At 36.3% G+C, this 21,102-nt stretch overlaps 1 protein-coding gene across 3 annotated transcripts in view; it reads left to right on the top strand.

Annotated features, from left to right (window-relative positions):
• LOC5567775 overlaps nt 1–21,102 on the top strand; it is a 709,794-nt gene that overhangs the window by 78,694 nt on the left and 609,998 nt on the right. The window lies entirely within an intron of this gene.

The raw sequence follows: 21,102 nt of genomic DNA, 5'->3' as shown, positions 1-21,102 counted from the left end.
TGAACTTCATTATCTTTCTTCATAATAAAATAAACCTACACAACCTATAATGAAACAGTTAAATAATAAAAAATTATCAAATTACCAAGTTATCAATAAAATTGAATGATAGGACAATTTCGATATCACTCGAATCTGTTGTCCTCATTAATATTCAGGCTATTCCATCAAGAGCATTGATACATCAAAACAAATCGATGAGTTGATTGAGTGAGATCTCCTGCAACATTGAATGCATAATACACGGTATATAAACAAGATATTCGTTTCATGTAATATTTGCCGAAAAGAGCATATTTTATTGTCTTGAAAACGGCTGACTTTATGACTTGTTAACAAATGAGAAAACAATGTACTCCAAGTAGTTAAAGCATTGATTTTTAATTTATTTATTAAACTTTGATTTTGTTTATTTATAAATTTATCAATTAAGACACGAATATAATATAATATTTACATAACCATTTAAAGCTTTGAAAAATCTGTTTGATTGCATTTATCAAGAAAATCTAAAATTTCTCAGATTTCTTTTCAATCTTGATGAATGTTTTGAAGCTGAATCATCATTTTATAAACCAAGTTTATAAGTCAAACAAAACAGAGGACAGAGCCTGCATCTCAGTGTTCTTATGAGCACTTCCACAGTTATTAACTGAAAGCTTTCTGTACCAATGACCATTTTTGCTTGCGTATATCGTGTAGCAGGAACGAAGATACTCTATGCTCTGGGAAGTCGAGAAAATTTCCAACCCGAAAAGATCCTCGACCGGTGGGATTCGAACCCACGACCCTCAGCTTGATCATGCTGAATAGCTCCGCGTTTACCACTACGGCTATATGGGCCCCGTAAAGATCCCCCTCCCCCCTACGTCATTTATGGATGACCCCTTACATTTCTTCCTGACATATTTAACACAACCGCATAGCTTACTAATTTTGCTTCTAATAATCAGCAAAAAATAATAAACTTGAACACAATTCACGTTTGCAGCTGAAATTTAAATTAAAAGTTCATATGGAGACTGGTATGCCTTTATTTTTCAATATGGGACTGCACCAACTTCATATTTTCCAATACATTTTCAAACAATGTGTGTTTATTTTTATATGCATAATAAAATGCAGATTAAAATAAGTTTTATTGCACTCATTCGATAACTGTCAAGCAATGATACATAGTTTTGACATCATGAATGCTCTAAAGCATGACTTTAAATCGACAATATGTTGAGCATTATTATTATAAGTAAATTTTCTGGGATGTAGAAAAAATATTGTTCGGAAAAGATCTTCACGAGTTTTATATAGTTATGCGGCTTGGCAAACCTCTGAACGAACACCAACACCAAAAAATCCACTTAAGGGTTGAAGAAATCATTTCGTGACGCGTTCACCATTATTTTGCGATTATGTTGTGCACATAAGTTTTTTTGAGAATTATTATTTATGTATATCAATTCCAAAAATATGGAAAATCTGGCTTTGGTGTAAAATGTTGAGTGCGATAATTAAACCTTATTGTTATTTCTGTAAATTCCAGTTAGGTACTATTGCATCTTCTTTACAAAAAAAAAAATATAACGGTAAATGTAAATGACTGCTAATAAGAGCGGTTTTAAATTTAAAAAAAGTTTGAAATTCCAATCCCCATATCTTTCTTGGGGGTCGTCCATAAACCACGTGAACATTTTTCCTGACTTTTCAGTCACCTCCTCCCCCCTCGTGCTTTTGTGTGGTTTTGACGAATAACCCCCCGCTCGCCCAATGATCATGTGTTTCATTTGTTCATGAATGAAACAGAAATTTGCAAATGGGAGAAGAGATATTTATGAATTGGTTTGCTATTATTAAGCGAAATGTGAGATTATAGTGTGACAAACTTCTGCAAAAATCCCTAATAAAAATAGCTCAAAAAAGATTTGTTTCTACTGCAGTGTTCCTTATTATTGTTTGAGGAATTAGTTTTCACTTAGAGATAATTTTGTATTAACATTACAGTACTAACATGTGGGGAACATTTTTTTCAAATTTTGTCATAGTAATTTCCATAGAAATCTTAATCGTCTTCTAATCGTTGTTGGTAAAGAAGATATGAAATATTGAATTTTAATTTTTTTTTTTTAATTTGAACCATCCGACTGCTAATGAAACCTTTCAGGTTTAGTTGATGGTGGAATTTTCTTTGAAACACAAATGGGTGGACCGTGGTCTTTGGCTAGATACCCCCTCCCCGCTAAATGATAACATAGTTTGTCAACGGCCTCTATTTTGATAAGTAATTGTTAAAAGAATTACGGTAATCCAGTTTGCTGTATGCACACTTAGATGTTTGATTACAATATTACATCGTCAAATGAATCGAATCCCACAAACCCTGGGTCTCCTACTTCGAGGAGTCTCATACCGTCCCCAACCATGCGACTAATAGGAGACCAAAATGTAAATAAATGAAAAAAAACCAAAATGTAAATAAATCAATCAGCAAACGTCAACGATAAAATTCTGCATATAAAGCGCCCGACTGTTATAGTCAAGTGTGTTTATTTGTTTCTCCCTAATATATTACCCAATCCAACACGCACGGCATGAAATTCTATTTCCACTGCAAATGTATAAGTCATTGCCGATAATAAAGATATACAAACATATAGATTTTGACTCTGGTATAAGTAAGAAATTCCCGCAGCACCGCGTTGGTACTTTAAATATATTTATAGAACATATCATCTCACCCCTTCTCGCACTTGGCTGTCCAACGGGTGTTGTATTTTGCTCCTCTTGCAGGTTGTCCTCCGTGACAAGATGGTTCCATGTTGTGTGATGTAGAGAAGTAAAAACATGAGAAACTGTGATAGGCGAGTGGTGTGGGTTTATGTCTAAGGATCCGAAGATTGCGGTTTCGAATCCAGTTACTGTTATTAATTTTTTTGTTTTTCATATTTTGGTGTCTAAGGCAAATTTCTTGTGGCGGAGCCTTGGGGCAATCGGGTATATGGGGTAGCTAACAAGGGAAGGTCACGATGTGTTACACGGGGTTTTCAACCGGACTATTTTTGTTGGATTCAACATGTCGAAATATGTGAAACCCCAAAGCCTTTCGGATGAAGAGCCAGGGAGATGTAGTATGTTGTTAACAAAATGTTAATAAAATCTTAAATTTGTTTTACCAAATTAGGATGATAGTGTTGTCTAACACAGATCACCTAGATATAAGAAATGAATGTAATGTTTGGAATGATACTAATAAAGAAATTAAAAAAAAAAAACATGTACATCGTAATGTTCTGAATGGCTTCAACGGATGACGCATGAATTTGGATACTAGGTTCAAATAATGACTTATTCAGTAGGTACAAGAATGTTAACACTTTTGACCGGGTTAAATCCGCTCGATAAAGGCAATAAATACATTACTTAGAAAAGAGATAACTTAACTTTATATAAAATGAGTAGTAGAAAATCGGTAAAATAGAATGGTGTTTGATTTTCGATGATGTTATTACTTTCAATAAAAGTAACATTGTTGCTAAATAAATAACTTTACTCAAGAAAATTGTTTCAAAAAGAACAAAATGTTTATTATTTATGTGTGATTTTTTGTGTATTCATACACTAACATATGAGGCCATTTGAAATCACAGATCTGACTGTTATTTTTTTAGTTTCAGTTCAGTCATTTAAAACGACCATATTTTCACTTGTCCCACTAGTTTCCAAAATTTTCAATATTTACCTTGAACTTTGGCACAAACATTAAATTTAAATATAGCATAGATTTAGTAGGAAACAATCTGAAAAATATAGTAGATCTTATTCATTTTATTTTTTTAAGAACCCTCTCTATACGATTTCCTTTACCCATTTGTCACACGGTACCTTATTTCGATAGTCACTCAAGCAAAATGATTATCTAAATACAGGGACCGGAATCTATTATGATAATTCGCCATAAGAAATCGGGTTGAATTTCATAAATTTGCCTGAAGAACCAAAAAATAAAAACAAAATTTATAGTCGCGCTTATTCAGAATCGAACCAAGGACCTCCCGATTCATAAATCAGTACTAACTCCACGAACCTATCGACGGCTTGATGGGAGAAGTGACAAAAGCAATATATAAAGCGTTTTATATTGCAATATTCATTTCATTCTTCTGACATGTCCACCATCCATTTGCCGCGTGACCATTTGCCTAAGTGTGCGTTTCCGATGCCATCATTCGGCTTCGGATTGGTTGTGCAATTGTGTGGGTCGGGCGTTAACATTTAGATTGCTCGAATTTTCAAGTCCAATGTGCTCGATTTCAATTGACGGGTTTGCCCGTCTACGCTTAGGAGGCGAATCTTACCATCAATAGGTGGATTTAGCACCTAATACGTTAGGAGGGAAATCCGCCATCCGAATTATTTTGGGTGTAGGACAGGACATGGCAGTTCGAGCAGGAACAAATTATTCGCAAGTATCTATGAATACCATATTTTGGTACCATACCATAATTAGATATTGTTCAGTAGTAAACACCTCAATTTCGTATTATGATGGTATTGAAAATATTTTTTTAAAACAATTAAAAATACTTTGTTGAGGTATTCGAAAGCTATTGAGCACTGCTTGAGGTATTGAACTATTATTGAAAAATTTCACTTTTATATGAAAATCCACAATGTATTATTGAGGTATTACAATATCTGATCAAATTATCAGTTTGTTGTTTGTAGAATACGCGGGAGATATTATTTGAGGTATTTTACCTCTAATCAGGGCTCATTCATACCTCATTCAGGTATCAAGTATTGGAAATTATCTGCTATGGAATACCTCAGTTTGGTATTCAGTAGCAATTCTTTTCTGCTTTGGAGATCAACTAAAACTGCTCCGTTGTTTTCCAGTCAATAACTTTGATGGTGTATAAGCAAGTGCTACCATTGTTCTTTATAAGCAAATTTTCAGAAAAAATAAAAAAGGCTCATAATTTGGTAGTTTTTTGCACAATTCATTCATTCAATGCAATTGAGGATGCAAGCTTTTCAGAAAATATGGTTTGTTTTCGAAGCCGGCGATATTTTAAGAGAAAATCGAAACAAATTCATTATTTTGCTCACAAGTAAGTATTTTATATTTATTTAGGCATTGTAGGAGCACATGCGGTAAACTTAACCTCGAATTCGAAAATATTTGAAACAAAAAGATGTCAAGCAAAAGGTTCAAACTTTTAGGTGAAAACTGTAATTCATGATTCAAAACACGGCTTGGCTAGCAAGAAAATGCCCTGTTGCAATTCAATTTAGCGATGTGAATTTAGACCTATGTAAAAACCGACCAAGTGATCATATTTGACAGGCAATTGATTTCGGTTTTTGCAATTTTACCTTATACGTCTTTTCTTAGGTAGTTTCTAGTATTTCGAGTTGTTTACTAATTTTTATCTAATTATGTCAGTCTCCTGCTTGCAGAAGCATTTTTTGCGGGACACACAAAACAAACTTAAAGATACAAGTGTTACGCTTTTATTTTTTTTAATTTAATTGATTTTATGATTTGTTTGAAAAAATCAATTTCAATTTAATAATTTTAGAAGTAGGCTTTATTCCAGTGGGACGTTATGAAAACAAAAATCTCTTGTAAAATCTTTGACAGGCTGCTCACTCAGGAGTAAAATTCTTGTTAAACCTTAAGCATGGTAATCATTGAAAGGAGTTTTGAAAAGTACTTGGAAGCATCATACTTGTAGAGGCCATGTCATCATTCAGCAGGTTGCTTGCTTATGGCTGCAATTATTGTAATTTTGATTTCTCAAAAAAAAAAAATCGCTGATTTTAGATAGATTTCACTCAAAAGTTTGTGCATTCCATCTACGTCATAGAAGTTGGACAGGCCAGTTCTAAATCGAAAAGTTTAACTTTTACAATGGACAATCTCACTAATAACCGGAAAGGCACTCTTACAATACTAAGCATAGAAGCATTGTTTTACGAAAGGTAGTATGGTAGTATTCATCTGAATCTCAACACAGCACCATTTATTGAACTAGACAAAACTTCTGAACACCTTCTGGGTTTTAAGGAAATGAGAAATTGAATCAACATTGAATATCGTATGAGCTTGTACCCAGAAGGTATTCCACTGGAGAAGTGCGAAGATACCGACACAGACTTTCACTTCTTGTGGTTCCATCATGCATCGAAGGTTTTGCCTCCGATCCGGTAGGTTCCCCTCAACGACACGCTTTCCCCTGGTGGTGAAACACCCCCAATGAATACCAACCAACCAACCAACCAACCAACCAACCGACCGACCAGTCGCACGGAGCTCACCGGATGGAACCAGTTGAACCAAGTGAGCAGTTAATAATTCATTGTGCAAAGTGAAAAGTTTCTCTACGTGGAACTCCAGCCCAAAAGGGGGGAAATGTTGTTCTGTCCTGGGAGAAGGATAGCAGTAACTGGTTCATCCAATAACAGCCAAGAAAATAATTCGAAACAAGCAATATTTGGCTACAAAATAGCAATGAAAAGTTTTAAAATAGTATTCATGAATATCACTGTTAAGAATCAAATATTTCGGATGAGAAAACTTAAAAACTGTAAAAACACAAGAATATACTGAATTTACAAAAGAAAAATCAAGAGTAGCACTGAAAAAACATAAATAATTTTTTAGAGTTGTTATTTGCTTGTGTTTTTTTTAATGTGTTTTGTAAGGAGCTAATTTTTATTTGTAATTTTAAGATTTCATATATATTTTGAATGGTTTTCTAATACAAATATTTTTGTGCTCTTTTGAACTTTTCTATTGCAAAAAATGTGCACACTATTGCTTATGTCTAATTATTTTAATGGCTACTTTTCGATGAAACACAGATTGTTCCCCTTCTTTAAATGCTTATTATTTCGGCTACCAGCTCAAAAGCCGAGCCTCCAGATTCTCATGGTATAACCCATCATCAGCCAACTGTGAAGGTACAACGACTACGAAGATGATGACGATAAATCACATTGTGTGCGAATGAAGTGTGAGAAAAAAATGTGCAAATTCCTGCCCCAGAAGAAGAGCACAAAAAATGGATGCGTAGGAGTGTCAGTGAAGAAGATGATTCCGGTTTTCCTGGATGGGAAAAAGTTTCCCGTCTGAGTTTCGACACAGGTCGATGCTGAATCGGTGTCGTGAATGTGGATGAAGGGTGGGGAAAGGTTTTAAGGATATGCGTGTGGGGGGTGGAGGGGTTGGGTGGTGATCGGCCTCGTATGAAAATGACTGAACCCTGGAGAAGAACCCTTCCAGTCGATGAGTGAGTGCTCTTAGTGGTGAAGCTGGGACATTTCTGGTATGTTTGGACTCGATACGTATCCGGTGGTAATAGGTGTTCAGGTGGATTGGATGCTTCCAGTGTGGCTTATGATGAGGAATAAAAAAGTTGATCTGAATTGGCATTTGTGGGATAGAGGACAATATAACACTACTGAGCTAGGGTTAATTGAGACACAAAGTGTTCAAGTTGTTAGGAGGACGTTGTCTTCAAATGGGTTTTCAGATTTGTTATCAAATTAGATGATTTCGACAGCACGAGTCGTGAATTATAATTACGACAAGTGCTGTAAAAATCAAGTTCTGCAACGAGTTGCGTACAACATGTTTTGAAATGTTCGTAATGGAATTTGATTGCAGTCTCCAATCAAAAAGTATGATTTAGCGATAAATGCTCAACAGTTATAGTTTTACATTTGGTCGGAATGTCAATAGATGTATTATGGAATATTGAAATGATATTCACATAAATGTACAATGCACTATTGAGATTGGTCATATTTGTAAAAATGTCAAACGCGAAAGTGTATCAAGCTGATCATTATTTTTTGTAAAAAAAATTCAACAATACCTTTTTTTTTTTCCTCTGATCCATCCTCTTCATCTCCACTGTTATAAACTGGGAAAAACGTACTTCACATCTTAATGTTCTTATAAACACTTCAACAGATCAACTGATAACTTTCATTGCCACATGTACACTTGTTTGCGAAGATACTTTTGCCTGGCTAGTATTTGAATATCAAACTCAAAGAGGTATTTACCTTAGCCGATAAAACAGCAATTTTTTTCTCAAAGTATCGCTATTCATTTCGTTTGATGGCACTGAATCTATTGCGACTTAAAAAACGTCCAAGCACGTTTGGTTTTCAGTACATTAACTGTTTCTTTTATTTTCTATCTTAATTAACGAGATTTTTAGCCCTGGGCTAGTTCATCTCGAGACCAACGGCTTAACTTCCCTTCCGAAGGAAATCGTCTCTGAAATTTTTAGTGACTATCTCGGAGATGGGATTTGATCCCAGGTCCTCGGCGTGAGAGGCGTATGTTCTAACCACTACACCAGGTCCATCCCCACACACAGATTAACTGTTGAATATGCCGCAAGCCGGTAACTAGTATGTAGATTTATGTGATAAATTTTCACCATATATAAGATACTAATTATTGCGACTCAGTTTGTAATTTTTTGGCTACTATAAAAATGTACTTTTTGATCATTAAATTGTAACTTGCATTAAAAAAAAGTAGTTTTTTGTGGAGGCTGCAAGCATGCTCAAAAATTCGATTAAATTTATATTAAATTCGGAAAAAATAATCAAATTATGTCTAATACTAAAGTTTAGGTCCTATTTGGCATGCTAGATGGATTTGATCACCAAATAATCAAAAATCATAGTTTAAATTTCACGGAAACCTAAAGAAAGAGGATTTTCTATAACTTCAACGACCTTTAGCAAAAATGTGTGACGTGCTAGTAAATTTCTGTGAGCGGCATCTGATTCAACAATCTAAAGTTTAATCTTAGAGACACGTGAAAAAATTATTTTTGTTCCGCTGTGTAACATGTATTATAGAACTACAATTCTTGTTGTTTATTCAGTTACAGAAGTGTACATACTCCACAACAAACATTACTTAAGTGAGTTTTTTGGTTGTAAATTTTTTTGTTAATAATTTCAACACATTAGCTGCATCAATAAGCCTATGGCAGTTTGTATGAGACTCTTCCTATATCTCTTGATTTCCATAAAGAGAAGTGGTGCGTGTCTACTCGAACATCAGGATCCCAACAACTTTATAATGGGAACGTGCGTGGTAACGGCAGGTATCAACAGATTCCAAATGTTCCATCATATCAGCCCTTGCCCCTCTTCCTCGATGTAAACTTGTCGCATGGAGATTCCTACTGAGTTTTGCTAATTCTCGTCCCCTCTCCCTAGAAGCATAAATTTTGCATTAATCTGTAAAATTCTAACATATTTAGGTCAAAAGAGATAAAAAATTAATGAAGGTTTATTGCCCAAAAATAACTAGGGCAATAGTCTTTTGAAATACGAAGTAAACTCGATCTTGTACCGTACGCCGTTTCCCAAACATTTATGATACTTGAGCAAGAGCAAAATGCTGAGAAAAGTGTACACTAGAGTGATGCAAATTTTGAAATGTTGGCTCCCCTATGCTTAAACGATTTATATTATGGTAAATAGCATCCTCCCAAAGTTTGAAATGATTCGGAAGGAATTTGACTGTGCACAAGCTATTTGAAGTTTATATGGAGATTACTATGGAAAACTCCAACTTTTTGTGTCCAGGCCTCTATCTCTTCGACATAATATTTTCTGGAAAAGTGAACAACCTCTGCTCATGTGAAATCCTTTCAGCTACAACTTTGCTGAAGACCACATTTTGATAGGACTTAAGGATAAATTGCTATTCTTAATCATAAACTGGGTTTGCATTTTGCATGCTGATTCAACTGCCTGGCAGGCAACAGTGGTGCTCCTGGCGGGTAGAATAGATCAAAGTAATCCAGGCTATTATGTTCTTCAGCAAAACAGCAGTGTTGCTCTGAAAGTAATTGAATGATCATCTCAGCATGATTTAGACTTTGTTATCATTAATAACAAATTATCCTTGCACCTAATCAAAATGTGGTCTTCGGCAAAGTTGTAACTGGGAAGATTTGACATGAGTAGAGCTTGTTCACTTTTCCATAAATTATTATTACGAGCGGTTAAAGGACTGAACAAAAAAGATTTGTCTTTTCCATAGTAATTTCCTTAGAAACTTCAAATGGCCTGTGCACAACCAAATTTCTTCCAAATCACTCCAAATTTTGGGAGAATAATTTTCATCATAATTCACACCGTTTAACCATAGGGGAGCAAAAACTTCAAAATTTGCATCAGTCTAGTGTACACCCAGTTTGAGCTGCATTACAAAGTCTATACTTCGCTCTTCTAAAGGCTACCGCTTCTACTATCCAGACAGAATATTTTGCGCTCATTCCCATTTATTTTAAATACTTAATTAAACTAATTACAATCTCCAGCTGTCGCTAGGACCTGACCAGGACAGCTTTCGACTGTTGAAGGATGTGTCAATCTTGTCTAGTAGCCCTAGTCAAGCTTAAATACTCTGTTTGAATAGCGGTCGAGAAGGAACGAAAATTCTATCCTTAGGCATCAGCTGCACTTACACAAGGAACCAACCAGATGTATAAATGCTGATGATCTTCTATGTTTAGACAACAATGACGTCTGCCACGTCAGAGTGCTGAGCAATGAATAAAAAGGGGAAGGAGATGATGATGCATTCAACTGACTCCCACGGTAGACCGTATATAACCCTGCGTCTACGCCAGTTCATGCGGGAAGGGTGAAGGGTAGGCCGTCCCTTATTTTTCGAAAATTCGAAATGTTATAAGTTCGTCGTTGTAAAGTGCTCGTTTTGGTAAGAAAAAAATCAGCTAAAAATTTGAAGTCCGTAGGTGGACGCTAAGTGGTCCCCCAACGACCCTAAAGGTATTAGGCGTAGATGACCCCGTGCGCAAAATCGAGCTCGCTACTCTAGTGCACGCAACACGAGTACGAGAAGCTACAAGTAACAAATTTATAATCAGCATAGAATTTTAAGTAAAGTAATATTTTATGCTGCGGATATCTTCAAAACACTGCACGCTGACATTAAATTCATAACCACAAAGGGATCGTTCAAATATTACGTAACGCAACAGTGGGAGGAAGGAGGTCCGTAGTGTTACGGTCCATACAAAAATGTTCATACAAAAGCTGTTACGTGGGGAAGGGAGGGGGCCTAAATTTGGCAAATTTTGCGTTACGTAATATATCAATCATCCCAAAGAACACAAACTTCTATGATGATTATCAACGCGCGCGGGACAATTTGTTACTGGTGGCTTTTCGTACTCATGCTGCGTGCACTAGAGCAGCGAGCTATATTTTGCGCACGGGGTCATCTACGTCTAATACCTTTAGGGTCGTTGGGCGACCACTTAGCGTCCACGTACGGACTTCAAATTTTTAGCTGATTTTTTTCTTACCAAAACGAGCACTTTACAACGACGAACTTTTAACAATTCGAATTTTCGAAAAATAAGGGACGGCCTAGTGAAGGGGTGGTAATAATGGCAAAGAGGCTTTCTGGTTTGGTAACCAGACTGCCTGTGTATCAGGCGTTAGGAAGGGCGTGCTATAATGATGAAAGAATGGAAGCGTAGGGAAACGGTTTATTTCTGTCCGTCCCGTATTCTAGCAAATGCTATGAACTGTGATAGATCAACTATTATAACTTCTTTTTTTTTGCAAGATCCGTGGATGTGTAATATATTCTTGATTCTAAAATATTGTTTTCTTCAAGATCTAAGAATAAGACTATAAAATAATATTTTAATTAATCAAGGTACACCGAGGCAAGTTTAAACGGCAAAAGAAATGGCAAGGTATCATAGTAATATTTTATAATGATGATAAATTTAATTTTAGGAACATTGAATTAAAAAAAGATACCAAATTTTGAGGAAAAAAAAATGTTATCTTTTAATGTTTGAAAGTTTGAAACTTTGGGTTTCAGCTTGCTCCGCTGTACCCTATTATATCAATTCGTGAATATATTAATTGAAATATTTTGCTGGAAGTCAGCTTACAAGCTAGTTTTGCAAAAAATTAACTTGGAGGATTTTCGGACTCACGGCCGTGACGATAATTGCTAAGCACGTTCTTATTTTATTGCAGGTTTTGTAAAGATGTAGGACAAAAAACAATTGGAATTTATTTTTCAGGTTTTTTTAAGTCTATTAATTTTCAATTTTTTTTCTAAATGAACTTAAACTTAAACTCCTCAAAACTCAGCCATGATATGTTATAGTTATAAACAATTGATTTTTTCCTCACACGAACAATTTCGGTTGTGTACGAAATCGCTTTGGACGTCAACAACGCCACTGAGACAATTTTTTCTTCACATCACAACAACCGAGAACACAGTTATTCACTGAGTGCGTAGTCACAACAAAAAAATCTATTTCGCACTAGATAACCAATCTCGTTGGTCCTGGCCAAATGCGGTGTGTTCTCCTTTATATTAGATTCAGGTCGCAAAGTAATCAGAACAATGAATTTTACCATAAACATAGAATAAGACATTCATATTTCGTACCGAATAGTGAGTCGAAAATACGCTGCATCGCGGTAGCGGTAGACTTTCGATAACTGTCTGTAAGGCGACGTGACAGCTATCATGGTATCGTTACGTCCCGTAGTAAATAAGATAGTTGCGTCGGTATGTGAATGATATCCTGACGAAATTATTCTTCGCAGAACAGCGTGAGAATGATACCACAAAACATGTTTTGCGATGCTACCGTTTCAATGGAATAATAAAATAGGATTATCTTCAAAAGATACTCATTAAGTACAGGCATTGAACTCATACCGCTTGCGTAACGTTCGAACTTAAAACGCTTAATAATTCAATCAGGATTAATAGAGTGTTACTCAGCGTAACGCTTTCAATTAGTCCGACTGTTACTTTAGCACGGACAGTTGCTTTATATTTTGAGCACAGAAACGCTTCCCTCAATTTTTTCTCAAATTAAACAATTGATTTTTTCCAATCAGGGTGTGATAGGCGGGCTCGAGGCAATTCGTTCATATTGAAGAAAACAGTGATTTTATGTGTGAAAAACTTTGTTTTATGCTCTTTTTCAATTCAGTCGGATAAACAAATATGTTTACTATCGAATAGTAGAAACAGTTATGCATTTTAGCTTTCCTGGGGTTCTTCTTCTTCTTCTTCTTTCTGGCATTACGTCCTCACTGGGACAAAGCCTGCTTCTCAGATTAGTGTTCTTATGAGCACTTCCATAGTTATTAACTGAGAGCTTTCTTTGCCGATTGACCATTTTAGCATGTGTATATCGTGTGGCAGGTACGAAGATACTCTATGCCCTGGGAATCGAGAAAATTTCCTTTACGAAAAGATCCACGACCAGCGGGATTCAAACCCACGACCCTCAGCATGGTCATGTACCGCTGCGGCTATTCGGGCCCTTTTCTGGGGTTAATAAAACAATTAAAAAAATGCTTGCTTAACTGCATAGGGAGCGGGATCCTATTCTTGGCACTTTTGATTCACTTCTGCAGGAAGGTTTTTTGAAAGCTACAGAGCTCATATATAGCCACAATATGTGTCGTACTAAAGTGCTTCTTACTGCAAAGTTTCAGACAACAAGTTTTTTTTTTCAGTTGAGAAAAACTCTCCATGACAAAGTGAATCATGGAAGTGCCCAAGTGGTTCTGCACCCTATGTATTGTTTTGCGGGGTAAAACGCCCCTGTTGAGCACGGCGTTACTGGTGCTGTAAACATACGCACAAAATCATGCTTGCTTATAAGTAGCATACATCCGAACGTTTGTTCAGATGTTATGGTTCAATAATAGTAGGGGGCTGGGGGTAATTTGCCCACGTTAAGGAAAACAGCGATTTTAGATGTGAAAAACACTATTTTATGCTCTTTTTTATTTATGGCCGGATAGAAAAACATGTTTCATTTCAAATAGTAGAAACAGCTATCCATTTTAGCTTTTCTGGTGTTTATAAATTATTTTTTAAAAAATGCTTGCTTAACTGCATATGTATTGTTTTGCGGGGTAAAATGCCCGCTTCAGTCCGGCGTTAGCTGTTCTGTAAACGTACGCACACAATCATGCTTGTTTACATCCGGGCGTTTGTTCAGATGTTATTGTTCAATAATAGTATACATGCTGATGCGAAAATGTACATTTGTAAGGTTCCAATTTGTGCGTAACTTCAACGTGGCATTACGTTTGGTAGAATTTGAATTCAAACGGCTGTTTTGGTGTTATGAAATAGGGGGGGGGGGGGCGTTTTGCCCCCAGAGTTGATTAAAGTTTAGGTCCTTCGTAAAGCTTTTTAAGGACAAATTTAACATATTTTTTGCATGTAATACAAACTATGACAGTGCACAATGGTCGGGCTCCATATAAAGGAGCGGCCAAAACTACCAAAACACTTTTTTGAGATTTTTATGGTTTTTATCATTTTGAAATATACCTCATGTATTATATTATTATGATTTCTAATTGAAATTGAACTAAAATTTGAATTTCTTTGACTTTCATGACGTCAAACTGAGTGAAGTCAAAAAATTGAAAAATGTATCAATAAAATAAAGTACAAAATTCATATTTAAGGAATGCAATATTTTCCCAAAGTTACGCACTATCTGGAAGCTTATGGTTCAACACTTTTATCGAGCATAAGGATGGAAAAAAATATTTTGTTGAAGCTTTAATACTGTTCAATATTACACTTTAGTAATTTTGATGATTTTGAACATGAAAAACAACTCTTGTCGCGTCATGTCCCGCCATTTCGAATATTGCACTTTAAAATGCATCCTTAGATCTTACAAAAAACGAATAATTTTTTTGCAGAAATTTGCTGATTTGCAAGTTAGAGCTATTTGAATAATTCAATATTTTCATACATTTTGACGATATTTTTCATACAAAGTTGATAAAAAATATATCTAACCACTCTTCATACATATTTTGATCAAACTCGTCAAAATACAAACAAAATGTGTGATTTCAGCCAAATTTGATTGCATTTCTAATAAAAAAAAACTTTTTAAAAATAAGTTACGTAATGTGTGAATAACCCCTTCTGAAACAATAAAAATGCCAAAGAACATATTCAGATTACATATTTCATCGATTAGTGCGATAAAACTAGTTTTGGCCAAACTTCGATTTTTTCCGACCATTGTGCAGTGCACAAGTTGGCTCTCGGCGATAGTTTCAAAAATTTGGTTATTTATCGACCTAAAAAATGAGCTTGAAAATCGCACAAAATTGCAACGAAAACAGCGAAAAACGTTTTTATACGTTTTTAACGATATTTTTGAGAAAAACACATAAAAATATATTAATAGAGGCATTTTTATCCATTTTCTATGATCTAGGATAGAAAAAAAACATTCTAAAACACATCGTTCGTCCAAATCGAGGGTGGCGCGTTTTGCCCCCTATGGGCATATTATCCCCTGTTCCCCTATACATGCTGATGCGAAAAATGTGCATTTGTAAGGTTCCAATTTTCGCGTAACTTCAACGTGTCATTTCACTGTTTTGTATTATGCAATAGGGGTGGCCGTTTTACCCCACGAGTTGATTCAAGTATAGGTCCTACAATAGGTTTTTATGGACAAATTTAACATATGTTGTGCATGTAATACAAACAATGACAGTGCACAAGTTGGCTCTCGGTGATAGTTTCAAAATTTTTTGATATTTATCGACATGAAAATGACCTTGAAAATCGCACAAAATTGCAACGAAAACAGCAAAAAACGGTTTTTTACGATTTTTTTTTGTGACAAATACATAAAACTATATTACAAGAAACATTTATATTAATTTGTTACAATCTTGAATGGAAAAACATTCTTAAACACATCGTTCGTCCAAATCGAGGGTGACGCGTTTTGCCCCCTAAAATGTATCCACCTAAGAAATTATTTGAACTCAATTAATTTCATTCAAATCGTCTATATATTTTTATGACATATACAGACTTATGATGTACAAGCTTCAGTTCATATCATATCCTATCGTACTTCGTCGACCGTTTCTCCAGCTACTTATACGTTTTCAACTAGTCTCAATTTCATATATTCAAATGAAACCACATAAACCTTCCTCGGTTTGCATGTAGAAATATTCAATCCAAAATATTTCTCATTCATTCATGCGCTACATAAAATCCTCATTTCCATTCCCTTCCATTTCACTAGTTTCCCGTGTTTAGAACGTGAGTGGTTGCAAAAACGTAAAAAAAAACAAAATGCCTACTCACTCGTCCAAATTGTCAGCTCATTTCTGACGTGGTACAATCACGCACCGCCAGTCACCGAACTTGGTGCCACATGCCTTCTTGAAAAGCGGTTCCCATTCGTCGACATTGAATTCCCGTCCCGTCTTGATTGGACTCCGTGTTTTTCAATTTCATTGGCTCCCAATTGCTGTATCCTGAAACCGGGGGAGACCTTCGAAACACTTGCCTGACATTTCCGTGACTCAATTCGTCCGAAAAAGATCATCCGAAAAACTTCGGAGGTCGTCCTTTAACGATAATAACATTTAACGAGGCGAGAGCTTCTGCACAATGCGATTGCCAAGGACCTCGTTCGGAACAATTTGCGTGATTCCCGTTTATTGATGGGGACGAAGTGCAAACGGGAGGAACGGGGGAGGATAAGCGTACAGACACAATTTTCCAATTTGTTCCCTTCCGATGGGTTTCGGAATGCAATTGTTTGCAGCTCGATAGTGGGATGTGGGTGGAAGGAGGTCCGGGACGGGGGATAATTAGTTTTGGAATTATATTTGTTCCAGCAAGGAAGTTAATGCTAGCCTGCAGTTTTCTACTTTTTACCATTCTTGCTCGTAAGAAAACCAGTATTTTTCAAGACGATGTAATAATTGATGTTGTTATTACCATTTTCCTTTTTATAACAAGATTTAAAGTATCCTCATTAAACTCACCAATTTATTTTCAAAGAAATAGTCCATTCAAACGATCATGAGCGTAGTCAGAAGGTGTCAGTACCAAACAAGAAGCCTGGTTGCTAAGAATCGAAAAAGTTTTATTGTTCGTTTAGTTAAGGAATAGATTTCCGTGCACATTTTTAACGTGGAAAAATAAATACTCACACGTCAGTTTATATGGCACCTTCATAGAAGCACGCACCTTGCATTCAATGTACAATCCAACATAATGCGTTAATGTTGGTTTTGTTAGCTACGATACCATCCAATATATGGCAAACATAGTGGGAGAATATTTTGGTGTGACAAAATTATTTAGGTGTGAGTCTATTAGAGGGCAAAATCCTCAATACCTAGGGAAACCTAAAATTGATTTTCCCCTAACTTTGGTGTCCAGTATATATTTTATTGATGCAAAACTGCAACTTCTGGAGGTTCAAATAAAAAAAAATTGGGGAGTGTAACTCGAGATTTTTGAAGTTTGGTAATATTTGGCTACCCTAGTTTAAAGTGACCAGATATGTTTGGCCTCAATGCGGGACAAAAATGGTAAACTTTTGAAAATAAGTGTAAGGAGTATTTTTTTTCTAATTGTTTATGTTGAAAATCATAAAAAATAAAATTTTCGAGCATAAATAATAGATTTCTCGGGTTATTTTTATGAAATTTTGTATTTAACAGTTATTTAACTAGTTTGCACTATTAGTATTGCTCAAAAATTGACATGTGTTTTCTAATATTGTTATGAGATTTCCAAAACCTGTTCTTTTGAATATTGTGCACATAAATGATGACAAAATAAGTATAAGTTTAGTTCTGAATCACGGTGATATTTTCGATCCAGAATTTTTAAGCAGTGCCAATAAAAATCCTTGTAAGTTTGTGGAATAAATATAATCCAAGAAAGAATCTAAATCTACACCGATTCTTAATTTGTTTCAGGTACTTTTGCTTAGCATAATCCTAAGATTTCAGAACTGATTCTATTCATTTTCTTTACCAGAAATTGGGAAAACATTTTTAAAGCAGAAATTCAAATTATTGGAATATTCTGTACAGAATCAAGAGAGGTTTCTTAACACTGGCATGAGAAGATTATGAACCAAATCATTAGTCAAAATATAATAAAACGTATTTTGACAAGACTTCAACTGAAATGTTATAAAAGTTTCTAAGCGTGAACAATCTGTCGTTGGTGATTACAACCTACCCCGCTTAACATGGCACTTTGATGACGAAGTTGATTGCTACTTGCCTATTAACGCTTCTTCTGAACAAGAAATCACGCTCACCGAAAATATACTTGCATCTGGACTTAAACAGATTTGCGACGTTACAAATGAAAACGGAAGATTACTGGACTTGGCATTTGTGAATACTGTTGCCTATGTAGAATGCATTGAACCTCCATCTGCTATTCTACGCGTGGACAGACATCATACGCCATTTGTTTTGAGAATTGACGTTCAGCACAATGATGAGTCTGAACCCCCACCCTCACCGTCCGACGATATTTTCGATTTTAACCGCTGTGATTACGATGCATTAATTGATGCTCTTTCTCAGTATGATTGGAATGTTATGCTACTTGGCTTGACCACGGATGAAGCCGTATCGCGTTTTTACGATACGATCCACGACCTTCTTCGACGATTTGCTCCGCTCGCTCGTCGTCACACAACCCGCACAAACCGGAAACCCTGGTGGAACTCGGAACTTCAACATCTGAAAAACGTTCTTCGCAAGGCACGGAAACGCTTTTTTCGAAACAAAACTGTTCAAAATGGACTATCAGTTAGACGTTTGGAGGATGAACTCAAGAGTAAAATGGACTTGCAATACCGAATGTATTTAGGAAATTTGCAGGATGACCTAAAGGTGAACCCATCCAACTTTTGGAGATTCATCAAAAATAAACGTTGCGCCAATACCATTCCTTCCAACATCACATACCATGGACAAAGTTCGCACTCGACAGTTGAAGCCACCGAATTATTCGCTGAATTTTTCAAAACTGTATACAGTTCTCCTATCAGTACCATATCCGATGACTACCTTCAGAGTTTACCGTCATACAATATTCATCTTCCTCCGATATCCGTGACTAGTAACGACGCACTCGTCTCATTGAAAAGATTGGACCCCAAGAAAGGCCCTGGCCCTGACGGTTTGCCGTCAGTTTTTCTAACACGTTGCGCTGTTCAATTAGCAACACCTGTTTCGCTCATTTTCAACAAGTCCATCGCGGAGGGAACTTTCCCTAGGGCATGGAAATCTGCCGCCGTTACACCGATCCACAAGACAGGAAGCATCCATTCTGCGGAAAATTACAGAGGGATTTCCATTCTGTGTCATTTATCGAAAGTTCAGGAATCGATTATCTACGATAAACTGTATGCAGCTGCTCAACCAATACTCTCAGAATTCCAGCACGGTTTCGTGAAAAAACGTTCGACGGTGACGAATCTGACTTCATATATAAGCACGCTGAATAGTAGCTTGGAAAAGCGGTTACAAATCGACTCGATCTATATCGATTTCTCGAAAGCCTTCGACAAGGTTCCGCATGAATTAGCATTGAAAAAACTTGATCGTCTAGGATTTCCGGTATGGATTGTACAATGGCTTCGCTCTTATCTATCGGAAAGAACATCGTTCGTGAAAATAGGATGCCACAAGTCAGAATCGTTTCGCACGACATCGGGCGTGCCTCAAGGTAGTCACCTAGGGCCACTGATTTTCATAATTTTTGTCAATGACCTGTGCACTTATCTAGAGTCGTGCAAACTTATGTATGCTGACGACCTAAAACTGTACAGAATAGTAACCTCTGTGTTAGATTGCGTCGCTCTCCAATCAGATGTACAGCGGTTAGAAGAATGGTGCAGCTTGAACGGCATGGAGATGAATGCCAGCAAATGTAAAATAATTCGATTCAACAGAACCCGATCCGATATAGTCTTTGACTACAAGCTGATGGACAAGACTCTAGAGAAGGTCACATCAATACGGGACCTAGGTCTGATTGTGGACAACAAACTACGCTTTTCTGAACACATTTCAGCAACAATCGCCAAAGCTTTCGTCGTACTCGGATTTGTGCGGCGTAACGCTGCTGACTTCGAAGCTGTTTATACGCTGAAATCTCTATATTGTTCGTTAGTACGCAGCATTTTGGAGTACGCGGTCCAAGTCTGGTCTCCCTATCATGCCATCCAAGCAAACAGGATTGAACGAGTCCAGAAGAAGTTCTTGCGATTTGCACTCAGGAGGCTGCCGTGGAATGACCCGTTGCGTCTACCACCGTATGAGCAAAGATGCCAACTTATCTCCCTGGAGACGCTTGCTTCGAGAAGGACACTTTCTGAACGAATGTTCGTATTCGACGTGCTGTCTGGCAATTTGGATTGCCCAGAACTTCTCCAAAGGATTAATTTCTCCGTTCCGTCACGTTCGCTCCGTAGACATTCTGCACTGTGGCTGCCCAGGCATCGCACAAATTTCGGCGAGAATAATCCGATAGATCGCTGTTGTCGCAAATTCAATGAAATAGCTCATCTACATGAATTTGGCATATCCAAAAATGTTTTTAAATGTTGCATCCGTAATGTTTTATAGTTTTAAGCATCAGTCTGTAGAGTTTTTTTTAACTGAAGACGTAGAACAATAAAATAAATAAAAATTTATATTTTTTACTTGAGTTTTGTTTGGATTTCGATTTATAGGAAAATTTGTGGATTCTATAAATTTGGATGAGAAAATAAATTTTTGCAACAATTTTCAATTGTAATGAGAATTATGTTAGAATTTCAATAATATATTGTCAATATCTTACATAAACTTTGTAGGAATGAGAATAATGTCTTGTTAAGATTCCGATTTGAATCTTCTTGGACCATGGAGAAAGCCGACCAGTATGTGGATGTTAATATTGAATGTCCATATAACAATGAATAACATTACATTGTTCATATTTCAAGTATAAATTCCGTTATTTTTGGCTATCTTTACAATCCGGGTCATTTTCCGGGACCCTTGGTGATGCGGGACAGGTTGCTCAAATCCGGGACTGTCCCGCACAATCCGGGACATCTGGTCACTCTACCCTAGTTTAACTCTTTGATAATTTTGGAAAAACTTTTAAGACGTAGACCGTACCATAAAAGATGATTCAAAACGAAGAAGGAAATTATTCACTCT

The sequence above is a fragment of the Aedes aegypti genome, chromosome 1, assembly GCF_002204515.2.
Source record: "Aedes aegypti strain LVP_AGWG chromosome 1, AaegL5.0 Primary Assembly, whole genome shotgun sequence".
NCBI lineage: Eukaryota > Metazoa > Arthropoda > Insecta > Diptera > Culicidae > Aedes > Aedes aegypti.
The sequence above is the reverse complement of the archived record's forward strand: the minus strand, read 5'-3'. Positions and strand labels throughout refer to the sequence as shown.